A 9,682-nucleotide genomic window follows, 5' to 3' on the forward strand; every position below is an offset into this window, starting at 1 on the left:
AAGGCTCTTTCTGACCCAAGGGAATAGATAGCCACTGCCTGGAGTGTGGCAGCTGAGTTAAGTTGGTGTCTGCCAGAGGGCAGATCTCCTGCCCTCCTAGCTGGAAAGCAGCACATTCTGTCTGTGCCTCCAACACACACAAACTTAGGCATAGGGACAAGAGGGCTGGCACTAAGTACAGGCCCCATCTTTGCTCATCAGCAGGCTACAGGGAGAAGGGGAGGGGTATTGCATGGGACCCTCACTACCCCTAAGCAGCTTTGTGGACTACTTCCCAACCCCCAGCTTCCTCCTATAAAGATGTCTCCTACAGACTTCAGACACTCATATCTCAGGCAGTCAAGGGTCCAGGCCTAGGAGGAGGTAGCTGGCCTGGCCTGGCCTGGAAGAGGTTGGTGAGATGAGAAAGAGATCAGCTTCATGCCAGAATGGTGGCTCCCTGCAGAGAAAGAGGGGGAGACATTGGAGTTAGAGACAACTGGAGGTTAGACATTGTTTCTTCACCTGGGGTGGGTTGGAGTGGAGGTGTCACATAGATGTATTTGAAAAAAATAATTAAATTCCACGCTGATATCTCAGAAGTCTTGTATGCTATGGTATTTCACCAGTCTCCATGAAAACACATACATAGGCAATCAATAACGACCATAACAAAATAAGAAACTCCAGGTAGACAGAAATGCCTGGGGTTCTAGGACTATGCCAGGTACTGGGCTTGGTGTTAAACTGTTGTAAATTGTTCTCTTTCCCATAAGGATGCCCCTTCTCCCAGGCAGGTACTGTTATGTTCTTTCCTACAGATGCAAACACGGAGGCACAGACAGGTTAAAAAACATGGTCAAAGTCACACGGCCAGGTAGCAAGCAGAACTGGGATTCAGAGTAATTCTGTATGCCCCACAGGCAAAGTTTACCAAAATGACAGCTAACAGTGTTTGGACATCATATATTGCATTGGGTTAAAACATTTGTGAGTTCAAATCTACCTTGTCTTCATTACCTGTCCTATCTCTGACAAGTTAGCTTGTTTCCTTGCTGAGAAGCCAGAATCGTATTTTGTCTACTGTGTCACTTGGATAAGTATGTGAAAACTTATTTTGTTCAGGGCCAAGTATCTAGAACGGGTAAAATAAACGGTCACCTCCGAAATAATGGTGGTCTTTGATGGATGTTTAGAGGCACTGGTAAGATAGAGAAAGCAGTGTAATCACCCCTACTTTAAAAATGGTCTGTGGCTCAGCTGCGCCTGGAGGGTCCCACGGTTCCTGCCCACCCCCACCCCCACCCCCACCCCAGCACTGATGAATTCTTAGGGTCCAGCTGGGCGGTGGCTGCGGACCTTGCAGGAATGTGCGGCTGGGTGGCCAGGCAGGGGGCGCTGACGCCTGGGCTTTTCCGCTCCAGCTGCTTGGGCTGGCGACACAGCACATTCCGCGGCCACACCTGGCCTGATTGAGGCAGCTGCCCCAGACCAAGGCGAGAATTTCCTAGTCCTGCGGCCGCCAGCCCCGAGGGCATGGCCTTGACCCCGGACTGCAGGGGCATGGCATAGCGGGACTATGGAGCATCCTGGGGCTCCGAGCTGATGGCCACTTCGCTCTGAACTGCCAGCAGTCACCCACACCCAAGACAGGGCTCTAGCCTGCCTGCTCTGGTCTGCTATCCCGCTCCCCTCTCTACCACCCCAGAGCCGAATGAGCAGCTGCTTTCTGACTTAGCCTCTGCAAACACCAGTCTAAAGTTCACTGTCTGCCTCTCAGCAGAGCAGTTCTTAAATAGGGACCTCTCAGAGCGCTTCTCCGGAAGGTTCTGGGGACTGTTGGAAATCAGATCTTTGACCATGGAGTAATGCGCAAAGCGTCTTCTCTGAATGGCTCAGCGCTGGTCTTACCTCAACCTGACTTTAGTTGTGATCTAGGGTGAAGCACGAAAGTCTCCAGCTGAACTGCTCCTCAGACCTCCTCTTGGGCTCTCCTGCTCCCTCTTAGTCTCAATACCCGAAGCGCTTCCCTCGCCTGGCCTTCAGTGCTTCAGTGGAACCCAGTTACTTTGAGGTGGATCTTCTCTCCCTGACTCTCCCCAGCTGAGCACGGCTCCTCAAGATTAATGAAGGATTTTGAAGTCCTCCAGGCTGTGTGTTAGAGAAGATGTTTATATATGGTTAGGAAGGGTATGTTAGGAGAATAAGAATGTCTCCCCATCTCCACACCCTCTCACTCAGTAACCCTGGATAGCTGGCAACCTGCAACTCCATGTAGACTAGGCTGGTGTCGAACTCATAAAGATCGTCTTGCTTTTGCTTCCTACGTGCTGGGATTAAAGGTCTGCACCACAAACTCTCTTTTAAAAAGCATTTTTTAGAGGTGTGTGTGTGTTCCCCTAGAATTACAGGTGGCTGTGAACTGCCCCATATGGGTGCTTGTAACCAAATTCTGGTCTTCTACAAGAGCAGTAAATACTCTGAGTGTATACGCTCTAGTGTATATTTCTCCTTAGGATTTTTAATTCTATTCTTGAAGACAATGTACTTTATTATTATTATTTTTACATTGTTTACTGAAGGTAGGGGCACATACATGTACACATGTGACCTGCATGTGGAGCTCAGAGGACAACCTTCAGGAGTCACTTCTCTCCTTCATGGGTTTCGAACTCAGGTAGTCAGACTTGCCAGCAAGTGCCTTTGCCTACTGAGCCTTCTTGCCAATGCAAGAGAGAGGTTTTTTTTTTTTTTAAACAGATTTTCAAAGCCTTATTTAGTCATTAAAGTTGTATTGAGGTGTAACAACTTGATCCAGACTTATAGACAACTATATGAATATATGAATCTTTTACATGCAGTTGCCAGCACAATTGCTACCCTGATCATGACATAAATTGCATGCAGTTGTATGAAGAGCTATCGGAGAACAGAGGATATCGGTCAGTGGTTGACTGTCTGCCTAGCGTGCATGAAGCTCTGAGTCCGCTCCTCAGCACTGTAAACAAACTACATGAAAGAGATGGAGGGGGTAGACACATGGTACAATCAGTGTCTGCCTACCCCAAGAATGAGGACCTGACACAGGACTCCCAGCACCCATGGAGAAAGCTGGGCATGGCTTTGCTTGCCTATAATCTTATCACTGGAGATACAGAAACAGGAGAATTCCTGGGACTTCCTGGCCAGTCAGTCTAGCAGAATGTAAGTTACCGCTTCAGTGAGAGACAATATCTCAAATGAAATGGTCAAGCCAGGCAGGGCAGCTCAGGTTCTTCTCCCACCCCCCAGCACTGGGGAATCAGAGGCAGGAGATCTTGGTGAGTTTGAGGCCTGGTCTACAGAGTCAGTTTCAGGACAGCCAGGCTATACAGCAAGACCCTGTCTCAAGATCAAACAAACAAGAAAGATGGAAAGTGATCAAGAAAAAAACCATTGTCAATCCCTGCCTACACACAAACACATATACACACCAAAGACACACACACACATACCACAGACACACATAAGTCAGACAGTTCTCAAGACAAAGAATTAATAAACAAGAATATAGAGATGTTAATTACTCCGATTTGACCACTATATTTTATATATTTATATCAAATTATCCCACCACATTTTTTTCAAACTAAAATATCACATCCTATGTATTTAGCTATCTAATAGATTAAAATAGCTTGCCATTCCCTCCTGCCTCTCGGCACCCCAAACCTCTCATCTCTGTAACCCTCAATCAGCTGTGCCATCCTGAAGGTCAGTCCATGGGATCACAGGGGAGTCCTTTGAACATTTCTGTTGGTGCCTGACACTGAGAAGCCCCCCCCCCCCTTCCTCTGCTAACCTATTTCTTTCTCACTGGATTTCTACAGCGAATAAAAAAGCACCTTTTCCCCCCCTGTACTGAAACTAGGGCCTCACACGCTAGACAAGTGTTCTACCACTGAGCTACATCCTCAGCCCTGTTTTCATTAAAACACACACACACACACACACAGAGTAAATAAGTAAATGTAGAGAGTGTGTGTAGTAGTAAGTCAGAAGAAAACTTGCAGGAGTTAGTTGTCTCCCTCTATTATGTAGGTCCTGGAGAAGGGGGGGTCATACTCAGGTTATTCAGCTTGGTGGCAAGCACCTTTACCCAATTAGCCATCTCACAGACCCCTCTTTTCCCTTTTTTGAGATAAGATCTCACTAAATTCAAGGCTAACTTTGAGTATACCATCTCCCTGCCTTGCTCTCCGGAGTAGCTAGGGTTACAAGACCTTCACTACTAGGCCCAGCTCGGAAGCACCTATTTCTTGTTCCCATTTCTCAGATGAGGAAAGAGTTCCAAAGAAGGCCTAGGACTTGCTGTGGGTCGTTGTATAAACCTCTAGATGCTGAAATGCTAGGCCTCACCTACTAAACCAACCCTTCTCAAAGGCGGGTCAAGACCCCTTTGATGAACCTGTATCTCAAAAAAAAAAAAAATCCATCTACATTACAATTCATAACTAGCAAAATAACAGTTATGAAGTAGCAATAAAAATGATGTTATGGCTAGAACCACAACATGAGGAACTGTTGCAGCAGCAGGAAGGTTGGGAGCCACAGCGCTAGGCTGTTGTGCTTCTCATGGCTGTGGGACCAGAGGCATTTTATTTATGTATATTTATTTGCAAAATCACCAGCTACTCTGAGCTACTGTGAGCCTCTCCAGCCCCGCTCCCTAGGTCAGGGACGGTCAGTCACCAGTAACCTCTCCATTCTGCTGTTCTGGGGACACAGGCCTGGCTTCAGGTCAAATCTTGGTGTCCAGATGTATTTGCTATGTGCTTCAGGCGGTTGCCTTCCTCTTTGAAGCTATGTTTTCAACTGTTAAAAGAAGATTAAAATTCCTGTACATAGCGAAGGCAGTAACAGGTGGGAAATGTGGCTGTCATTGTTATTGTTCAGCTTTCTAAATTATAAAATAACACAAACACAAAAAGTTAAATATGGGCTGGGGATGTAGCCCATTGGCTGCCTGGCAGAGCCCAGAGCCCTGGGTTCCGTCTCAGCACTGAACACGCCCAGAGCGATGGTTCAGAGCTAGAAGCAGAAGGATCAGAAGTCCATGGACGCGTTTAGCTTACATATTGAGTTTACGGGCAGCCTAAGCTACTTGAGACTGTCTCAAACACAAAACATGAAAGCTAACTATGGGGACTAGCAAAGATGTATCTGTGTACCTGGCACCTTCCATCCACCCTAACAGCCCAAGTTCTTCTCTGGGACCTACATGGTGACCAGACATACGCAAAATAAATAAACATAAAAGATGTCACATCAGTCGTGGAGCATGAAGCCTAAGGTGTTATTGGGATGGAAGCTGTTTTGTAACCACTAATTCCAGTCGAGAGCTAGAAGCCCCTTCAATGATCCATCCCCAAACTTTTAGAATGTTTTCTAGAATTGAAATTCTTTTTTGGTATGCTTCTTTTTATAGTTTTGTTGCTTTTGGACATATCCCTAGTCAGTAGTGTGCCTGTTGTTGTTGTTGTTGTTGTTTCAAACAGGGTCTAATGAAGCCCAGGTTGGCCTCAGAGTTTACTATGTAATTGGTGCTGGCCTTGAATTCTTGATCTTTTTGCCTCTCCATGCAGAATACCAAGATTACAGTTATATGCACCACCATGCCTGGGATGTAGTATATCGTCTTATCAGTGTAAAAAAAACCTATAGCATTTATGACCTTAAATTCGATGAGTTACAACAAAACACATAGAAGTGGGAGGAAAGGGCTGGAAAGATGGCTCAGTGGTCAAAGTGTTGTCTGTTCTTCTAGGGTGTCTCGGTCAGGGTCACTGTTGCTGTGATGAAACACCATGACCAAAAGCAACCTGGAAAGGAAAGGGTTTATTTGGCTTACACTTCCATATGGCACTCTTCATTATCAAAGAAAGTCAGGACCAGAACACAAACTGTGAAGGAACCTGGAGGCAGGAGCTGATGCAAAAGCCATGGAGGGGTGCTGCTTACTGACTTGCTCCTCAGGGCTTGCAGCAGCCTACTTTCTTATAGAACCCAGGACCACTAGCCCCAGGTGGACCATCACCCACAATGGGCCCACATCAATCACTAGTTAAGAAAATGCCCTACAGGCTTGCCTACAGCCTGATTTTATGGAGAGATTTCCTCAGATGAAGTTCAGTCACTAATTAAAGAAAATGGCCTACGGGGTTGCCTACAGGCTGATCTTATGGAGATACATCCTCAGACATTCCCTCTCTGATTCTAGCTTGTAACAAGTTGACACAGAACTAGCCAGCATGCAGAATAACTGGGTTCAATTCCCTACACCCACAAGGTGGCTCACAACCATCTATAACTCCAGTTCCAGGCATTTCTATACCCTCTTCTGGTCCGAATGGAGGACAGACATACCCACAGACAAAATTACACATAAAACAAACAAATTCATAGTTTAAAGAATAGGGGGTAGACTTGTTGAGAGAAGGGGTTCAGTGGGAGTACACCCTGGGGTTAGAGAGGGTGATGGAGTGAAATCATAACATGTGCATATGAAGTTGTCAAATACTGAAGAACTCAAAGCTGTGGGAGCTGGGGAGCTAGTCGAGAGGTTAAGAGCATTTGTAACTCACAACCATCTGTAACTCTTCTTCCCAGCGACCCTCACACAAACAAAAAATTTAAAATTTTTTTCCCCTCAGAGTAAAAAAAACCAAAAACAGAAACAAAACAAACAATAAATAAATAAATAAATAAATAAATAAATAAAACCAACCAACCAAACAAACAAACCTAAAACCTTCGGGGAGACAAGGCAGGAGGATCGCTACAATTTTGAGGTCAGTCTGGGATAAATAGCAAAACCAATGGCTGCACTCCTGCTGCTTGGATCTGGAGTGACAGTTCTGAGCACCTGCCATCTCCTGTAGATTGTCCTTGGACAAGCTGTTCGACCTCTCTGAACCTCTTTTCTCTACTGGAAACTGGTTCAGAGGGTCTCTAAGTCTCTCTCTGCCTTCCAGGCCCCTCTGCCTAGGAGCAGTCTCCGGGACCACACTCTTGTTTCAGATACAGCCTTGTGCTGTGAGGTGGGAGAGACCTATGCCAGAATCCTGTTTCCCAGGGAGCAAACTGCTTAGCCTCTCTGAACTTCCACGTTGTCAGCCGGAGAATGGGGGTGCTGATATCATGAAGATGGGACGAGGCTTAACAAGCCTGCAGGTGTAAAGCATTTAGAACCTGCTATCCCCCATGTGCTCTGCAAAGGTTGACTGTTGATATCATTATTAGCTGTTATTATAATTATTGTCAGCTTGTCCTGTGACAGGCATTTCAGTGAGAATCTTGAGAGATACTAACTCCGGCCAGCAAGATGGCTCAGTGGGTAAGCCTGACCACCTGAGTTGGTCTCTGGTTGGTCTCTAGGACTCACGTGCTAGAAAAAGAAAGTTGATTCCTAAAGGTGGTTATCTGACCATCACAGGTACGCTGTGGTAAATGTAATTTAATCTCTTTTTTTGAGACAGAGTGTCAATGTTGATGCAGGATATTTGATCACACTGTGACCCCCAAAATTGTGTTGTTTACTGGAAAAACCGGTTTCTAGTTGTGGTGTGGCTGAGCCTTAGCTCACACCTTTAATCCCAACTAGTGAAGGTGAAGTTAGTTTGCAGAAGAAAGCATTCATGTGTGAAAGTGATGTCTAATTGAGTGGTAAAGTGACAAATCAGAAAAGATTCGACAGAATAGGACATGCCCAACTCTCAGACAGAAAAAAAGGCTACTTGAGAGAGCACCACAGAAAAAAAAAGAGGCAAGAGAAGAAGCAGTTTTACTGGGAGAGTTTTACAGAGACAGACTGAAGAGAGAACAAGCCAGTCACAGGTGAAGACAGAAGGAGCCAGAGAATGAGAAGAAGGCAGGTTAGAACAGATTGCTAGAGTTAGTTTAAGGTCAAGCAGAGCAATTCAGGAGAGGCAAAGAGGGAGAAGCCAGATTAAACCAGTCAGCTTGGAGAGGTATTTGAGCCAGAAGAGCTGAGTTGAATCAGCCAGCCAGAGATCAGAAAGAACAAGAAAGGGGGAGCTTATCCAGCAGTAAGTCTCAGAGGCTGAAAACATTCTAGGCCTAGATAAGATTGTACAGAGGCTAGAAGCTTCCAGGACTAGGCCTAGGTTAGCAGAAGGAGACAATAAGCCTCAGAGATGACAATTATTACAGGAGAATAATAAAAAATACTTTCACATTCTGTAGCCCTAGCTGGCCTGGAATTCACTCTGTAGTGCAGGCTCGTCTTGAATTTAAAGCCTGCTTCTACCTCCTGGGTGCTGGAATTAAACTCTGCCACCATGCCTGGGCTCGGCCTCACACTTGTATTATTTCTCTCTCTCTCTCTCTCTCTCTCTCTCTCTCTCTCTCTCTCTCTCTCTCTCTGTTTTATGTGTGCATGTGTGTGTGTTTTATGTGTGCATGCATGAGTGTGTGTATGAAGCTCAGAGAAACCAGGACATCTCCCTGGAGCTGGAGTTCCAGGCAGTTGTGAGCCACTCGCCGTGTATGCTGAGAACCAAACTCATCCTCTGGAAGAGCAGTGCACACTCTTAATCACCGAGCCCTCTCTCCAGCCCTGTGGTTCCACTTTATAGATGAAGAAACTGAGGCACAGAACGATTGAATAGCTTGCTAGTAGTCACACAATAATCATTGAGACTAGACCAGTAACCTAGGCTGTTTGGATTCAGCCTGCCCTGTGACCCACTAAACTATACCGCCTCAAAGACCAGTCTCTGGAAGAACTTCCCTTCACTGCTCGAGGCCAGAGAAGGCAAGAAGTAGGCAGTAGCTGAACCCAACAGGAATAGAAGCCGTTGAGAGAAAACAACCAAAAGCTCCTAGTTTGGACCACCCCTATTATTTTCTGCCTTACACTGGCTACTTTTTCTTCTGAAAACCTGCCTCACAGAAACGGATCATCCTTGTCTAGAGCAAAGAAGGCCGCTGTGCACCTATTTGTACAATAGATGCATCTCTGCCTCAGACATGCCCTGTGTACTGGAACCATTGATGCTAAGCTCTAAAGCAAGGCTTGGGTACTTCCCATGGGAGTGGTCAAGGTTGGGCAGCCAGCAGGGTTTGGACACAACTTGACAGTCCTCTGTCCCCAAGAACTAGGGCTGTTTGTGTCTGCTTTCTTGCCCTGTGGTGGGAAGGCCCTGCTAAGGTCAGGGATCTCAGCCTCCCACAGTCTCCTTAAGTTTCCAGCGGGTCATTTAACCAAGCTGAGGATGCCGTGGCTGGGGACATTGCTGCAGCAGGAGAGTGTGTGCTTTGGCGGCTGTGTTGTCTGGGTTGTGGAGGAACAGTCTGAGTGGCAGCCTGGAGCTAGGATTTCAAGTGTCTGGAGGAAGACCTGGTTTGAGTGGGCCAGCCCAAGTGTTCATTCCTGGACCACCAGCTGGGCAGGGACTCAACCTTGCCACTTCCCGACTTGCTTCAGCCAGGGTTTTTCTTTAAAAACAAAAACAAAACAACAACAAAAAAAATAAACAAAAAACACAAACCAAAACAAAACCCACTTCTGTTTTAGATTTGTATTATTTTATGTTTGTGTGTGTTTTGCTTGCATGTATGTCTGTGTAACACATGTGTGCCTGGTGCCCTAAGAGGTGGTGAGTCTCTATGTGGGTGCTGGGAATCGAATCCAGGTCCTTTA

General features: G+C 46.2%; 1 long non-coding RNA gene across 1 annotated transcript in view; it reads right to left on the bottom strand.

The window, feature by feature from the left end:
• Positions 1–446: 446 nt before the first annotated feature.
• Positions 447–9,682, bottom strand: part of LOC143441487 (uncharacterized) — a 56,292-nt gene continuing 47,056 nt past the window's right edge. The window contains exons 2-3 of the long non-coding RNA XR_013108959.1: positions 1,891–2,130; positions 447–794 (exon numbers count right to left, since the gene is read on the bottom strand). This is a non-coding gene — a long non-coding RNA (uncharacterized LOC143441487). The remainder of the gene's footprint in view (positions 795–1,890; positions 2,131–9,682) is intronic.

Source organism: Arvicanthis niloticus, chromosome 2, assembly GCF_011762505.2.
Source record: "Arvicanthis niloticus isolate mArvNil1 chromosome 2, mArvNil1.pat.X, whole genome shotgun sequence".
Taxonomy (NCBI): domain Eukaryota; kingdom Metazoa; phylum Chordata; class Mammalia; order Rodentia; family Muridae; genus Arvicanthis; species Arvicanthis niloticus.